The 6,422-nt window shown below is 37.9% G+C and overlaps 1 protein-coding gene across 1 annotated transcript in view; it reads left to right on the top strand.

The window, feature by feature from the left end:
• Window positions 1-5,328: 5,328 nt before the first annotated feature.
• Window positions 5,329-6,422, top strand: part of LOC306865239 (uncharacterized protein) — a 66,764-nt gene continuing 65,670 nt past the window's right edge. Inside the window, exon 1 of the mRNA XM_079409726.1 lies at window positions 5,329-5,470. The gene's annotated coding sequence lies outside the window, so the exon portion shown is untranslated. The remainder of the gene's footprint in view (window positions 5,471-6,422) is intronic.

Genomic DNA, 6,422 nt, shown 5'->3' with positions numbered 1-6,422 from the left:
TTTCATCAAAAATATCTTAATTTGTGTTCCGAAGATAAATGAATGTCTACAGAACGACATGAGGGTAATTAACATGCAATTAATAAAATCATTTTCATTTTTGGGTGAACTATCCCTTTAAAAATGATTGGCATAGCCAAACAGGATGTACAGGTAGACAAATTAGACATAGTGATTCAAGTTAATTTTCTCAATGATGTCTCATAAAAAGTCTGCTGCATTGTAATACGGTCTACTTCATTTAATCCATTTAAAAGTGGTTTGTAATTCAGTTTAGCACTCGGTTTGGTGAACCCCCTGATTATCTGATAGAGTGGAATTAATATTAACTCAAGGTGTTGCTTACATTTCCTGTTTGATCCCCGGTGTAATGCCTCCTTACGAAAGACATCAGAATCATATGTGTCCACAGCAACCGTTCCGTTACTAATGGCAACAAGTGCACAGATTTTTTTGATGCTGCTGCTGTCTGGTATATGTCATAGAACCAATTCATATTCTTATTACTTGGTCAAATGCACTTCACTTGATTGATCTCTTTCAGTACTCTTCCCATAGTAACAATAGGAATAATAACTTTTTTAATGTACATTTACATTTATTCATTTAGCTGACGCTTTTATCCAAAGTGACTTACAATTGCTATGTATGTCAGAGGTCGCACGCCTCTGGAGCAACTAGGGGTTAAGTGTCTTGCTCAGGGACACATTGGTGTCTCACAGTGGATTTGAACCCAGGTCTCTCACACCAAAGGCATGTGTCTTATCCACTACACCATCACCACCACCCAATGTAATTATAAACTATTTTTTAACCAACCTTTTTTTATTTTTTTTGAAGTGCCATCTCTTCCTACACAATTAAGCTCATTTTAATTGGTCATTTTTAGTGTTTAAATTCACTGCCTTCTACTTGTCTTTGTCCCCCTTTTTTCACTCTAAATAACAGATTGCTATATTTTTTTTATATATTGAAGTATGCATGGAATCCCTTGATGCCTGTCGCACACATTCACGTTGTGCCATAACTGGATTTGCTTGAGAAGTCTGGTGGCCTATATGGGCATGTAAATGATTTACCCTGGTCATGGCTAAGCCTGCCACCAGCCGACTACTGAGAGTGGGGAGTTAAACCACAGTCTCAAAGCCTCCGGATTACGAAGCTGGATCCCCCATTTGTCACAGAGAGAGGGAGGTGATAGGGTAGGGGGAAGGAAAAAGGGCTGTTCTGAATGCCTTTTTCACTTACCGAACACAAATCTGCTATCACCTTTGATGTCATTGCACTCTGTGTTTCTGCCTTTCTGTTTCTTTGCTTCAGTCCTGAATGAGTAATTAAATGCAGTAAATTAACAACTTTTTTTTGCCTAAGCTATACAGCATTGTAACTGCTGGTGCAGATAAGGCCTCTTTGTTCCTTACCTGTCTGCAAGACTGATACTGGGACAAGTACAACCTAATGAGAATAAGCCACCCCACCAGGACCCCAATCTGATAGCAATGCCATGGTGCTGTGGTAATAAGAGGAAGGGTAGCATGTTGTGAGGGTTAGGACCAATGCAGGCCATGGAACATTTCCATATTTCTGTAATGTATGAATAGGGGTTATGCCACAGCAATTGTGTAGAAGTTGAACTGAATGTCCCTTTGTTCCTTTCTAAAATCAGGACAGTCTAGTGTTGCTCAAGACAATGTTAAAAACCGCTCCTTTACTCATTCAATAAAATGGCAAATTGGTAATCGGCTGTAGTGAATTTAGTGAAAGAGGCCGTATAGATTTTCTTTTCTCTGGTTTCTGTTTTGGACAGTCCCGTTTTAATGAACAAGCTCAAAACCAGAGTCAATGATTCTGTTTACATCTTGTATCTTGATTCAAAAATTGGTGTTTGTTTGCATTGTTTTTTCCCCTCTGGTAAGTTTCATTTAAAAGGCCATATTGTAAGTCCATATGTACAAATTCAATTTGTTGCAGCCAGCCATGTTCAGCTCATAAAATATTTAGTCATTTATGACCTAAATTTAAATAGTGTAAAAATTAAAGCATTACTAAATTTACTGGAAAAAAAAGTTAATAAAACTTAAATCTCTAATCAGAGCGCGTCATGAATATCCGATTGAAATTATTCTTGGTTCAACGAATCAGTGAATTAAAAAAATAATATTCCTAAACATCTTACATGATGTACATTACATTACTTACATTACTGTCAAACGATTAATTGCATCCAAAATAAGTTTTTGTTTACATACTCTATGTATGTGTACTATTTATTTATTATATATATATATATATATATATATATATAAACGCACACACAAATGCAGTCTATATTTTGAAAATAATATATATATATATATATATATATATATAAATGCACACACAAATGCAGTCTATATTTTGAAAATATTATATAAACGTATATACACTTATATTATTATATTGTATATTATATAAAAATATATTTTATATATATAAACAGCATATTCTTCTTAAATATATACATGCATGTGTTTGTATTTATATATACATAATAAATATACACAGTACACACTCATGTAAACAAAAAACTTTTATTTTGGATGCGATTAATCTCTATTAATCGTTTGACAGCACTAGTTATTATAGATCTATATAATATAAAGAGTAACATAAAGCTGTCATTGAGATGATGGTGGTAGTCATTTTTAATATTTCACTGACATCTGTGGGCATTTTATGCGTTGTATAGCCTAAATTTTAATAACGCGCACAGCAATTCACCTAATTAATTTTAAAAATGAAAAGTGTCTATTCCTTTCTTATACGTTTCCATTATAAAACGTTTCTATTCCATTCCTATTTCTATTCCCTGATCTGTGTTTAAGTATGTTGTTGTGGTCCTCAGGGCTAACCTGTCATCCTATTGCAGGATAATTCAACTTAAAGCACTGGAGACAGTATAACACTCAGCCCAGTTCCCCAAATGCTCGCTTGCTGTTGCAGCAATATGTGCTCATTATTATTCTGAAGCCGTATCCGGTCTTCAAGAGCCGGGGTGACCGACACGCGCCATCATTAGCTGTCTGATATCACTCAACCTCCACCTGCTGCTTGTTGCTTTCAGATGACCAGTCAACGATCTAAACAGGCTATCCTGTGTGTTTGGGGAGGTGGGGTGGTGTTGGACTGGATTCCGAGATTTGCTGGATGGAGGCAAGGGAGGGTTGAACTGACCGCTCCGCTCATGTGACAGTCTTGATACGGTGCGGGAAGCATGTGCGCTTTGCGCGTTTCACTTGGACCGGTGACTCGGCGGCTTTGATGTGCCGGTTCTCTTGGAAGGAAGAGGTTTCGGACTAGTCCCCATATAGGTAAACCTAAACACCTCATTCTCCAGGTTATTTACTGCTCGTCGCTGTAGGTTATTGTCTTGCGTACATTGTGACATCGGTTATTACGCATTGGTACTGTAACTTACTCGATGTCGGAGCTCCGATGACACAAGTCTCTTAAAATCATTTGTGAATATGGCATTATTTTGGAATGATTTGGGGGGGGCGGCTTTCCCTAGCCGGCATTACACTCCCATGAAAGATGCTGTAATCGGACTGTTCAGTGTCTTGATGCGTAACCGATGTTCTACAGAGTCGTGGATAGGGGTGCGAATCATACGGAATCGATTCTGTTTCCATGAACAATTCTTTAGTAATGTTGAGAGAAATATTTAGAGAAAATGGGATTCGTATTTTATTTACGGCCCCCAGTAGTCTCAAAGGATGGGAAAGGTTTAGATTCCATCAAAGCTATATCTCAAATTAATTTTCTACAACACTTCAAAATGTTCACAGAAACCTAAGAAAATGCCATTTTTATGCAATTCTTTAAAAACAGATCATGATATATTAATTAAACTACTAAACAAAATACGGTAGCATATTTCATTCATAATTAGTTAATTTCATGAAAACAAAACTCAGAATGTGTTGTCTACAACTATATCCGTTGTCATAACTAGTCAGTAACCTGACATTGGTTTAAGTCTTACAAGCCCTATACATTTTAACAAAGGAAAAGAAATAATAACTTGCGGTTCAGTGTTCACATTAATTCAGTAACCGCTCAGACTTATTCATAAATGCCTTTAATTCAGTGAAAGATCCCGAGTCATTCGCTGAATCATGAGAATCGCACAACACAGATTATTATTTTAATACACTAAAAATATGAATTCACAAGATTCATTTGGAAGTCGGGATTACTCGTCTCGTATGTTTTTGATTCACTAAAAAATAACCAGCTCAAAAGAGTCATTCGTGTAGGAATCGGACCACACTGGTGGCGCTGTAGAGTCAGGAGCGGTGTTGATGTGCTGAATAGAAGTGCACACACACACACACACACTCTCTCTGGTCACACACACACACACTCTCTCTCTGGTCACACACACACGTTGGTTTTTGTGGTTTATGGGGACTCTCCATAGGCGTAATGGTTTTTATACTGAACAAACTGTGTGTGCTATTGCCCTACACCTAAACATAGCCCTCACAGGAGACTTTGTGCATTTTTAGATTTTCAAAAAAACACCATTTAGTATGTTTTTAAGCCTTTTGAATTACGGGGACATAGGCAGTGTCCTCATAAACCACCTTCATATTGTAATACCTCTGTCATACCCATGTCATTATACAAATTTGTGTCCTCATAAACCACATAAACATGCACACACACACACACACACACACACACACTCACACTCTCTCTCTCTCTGGTCACACACAAATACACACACACTCACTCACTCACTCTCTCTCTCTGTCTGGTCACACACATATACACACACTCTCTCTCTCTCTCTCTGTGTGGTCACACACACACACACACTCTCTCTCTCTCTCTCTCTCTCTCTCTCTCTCTCTCTCTCTCTCTCTCTGGTCACACACATACACACACACACACTCTCTCTCTCTGGTCACACACAAACACACACTCTCTCTCTCTGTCTGGTCATACACACTCTCTCTCTCTCTCTCTCTCTCTCTGTCTGGTCATACACACACACACTCTCTCTCTCTCTCTCTCTCTCTCTCTCTCTCTCTCTCTCACACTCGCTCTCTCTCTCTCTCTCTCTCTCTCTCTCTCTCTCTCTCTCTCTCTCTCTGTCTGGTCATACACACTCTCTCTCTCTCTCTCTCTCTCTCTCTCTCTCTCTCTCTCTCTGTCTGGTCATACACACACACTCTCTCTCTCTCTCTCTCTCTCTCTCTCTCTCTCTCTCACACTCGCTCTCTCTCTCTCTCTCTCTCGGGGTATCAGCCTTTATTTAATGTGAGCTGGCGCTGAGGGAGAGTTGGGGACGGTTAACGGTATTACCAGCCGTGAAAGATCATTGATTGTGTGTTTCGTTGTCAGGATTCTGAGGATATAACGCAGATAAACATCATGTTATGCTACAGGCGTCTTTGATCGTTTTCCATCATATTATTATAAGGTAAGAGACAGCTTTTCTCACCCTTCCTCTGGAATACTTGCCTTGGTAACTCACATGGCTGCACCTGCACACAGACTGTGATTTGGGGAAAAACATGGTAGGATGGTAGGCTACATTGATTTTCACACATTGAGCTATTAAATAGATAATTCTTTTACATTTTTGCACAGTACTAGACTAGAACCAATGAACTGTTTCAAATTGATAAATAAACCCTCTATGAAACTTGTAAAAGTAACAAATATATTGTTTGCATAAATTACTCAAGCTTTTGCAAAGCAACTTTTCATTCTCAAGTGAGAAATAAATTTTAAGCTTAACAACAACGCATTTTTAATACTATAATTTTGTTTGTTATTATCTTTAATAATACTGCATTTTAGGTTTTAATGTTGTAGTCTATTGCTATGTCAGAATTAAGTAATATGTCAGAAAAAAGTGATCGACTCTGCATCGCTTATCAGCCATTTGGTTACAATAATGGTTGATTTCCATTCCAGATCTTGCAGATCTTCAAACATCCTCATTTCAGAATCCTCTTCTTTCTTCTTTTCAATTTGGTGGTATGCCAAAAGTCCATTCTGGAATCTCAGGTACCTCAGTGGTTTAGGAACATAGCTTACATTCATTTGATCAAATAATTTAGGATTAATTTAAATGGTTATGATGAATTCTAGTGTATGAATCTTATCGATAGGTTTTCCCCGAGAATCCAACCTGACCTCGGCTTTGACCATGTTCTATAGGAACACCTGTAGAAAGGGTCTATTCATTAATATTCAGTTCTAAATAATGAGGCAACTCTCTTAAAGCTTGAGGCTGTTAGAAGGGGTTCTCTCCATAAAGATGCTCCATTTGTGAGCACTGAACGTTCCTTTTTTGTGTGTGTTGATGGACCCAGTAAATGTTTAGAAGTGCAGGGTCATTAAAAGTTGGTTGCCAGAGAGTATTG

Source organism: Barbus barbus, assembly GCF_936440315.1.
Source record: "Barbus barbus genome assembly, chromosome: 46".
NCBI lineage: Eukaryota > Metazoa > Chordata > Actinopteri > Cypriniformes > Cyprinidae > Barbus > Barbus barbus.
The sequence above is the reverse complement of the archived record's forward strand: the minus strand, read 5'-3'. Positions and strand labels throughout refer to the sequence as shown.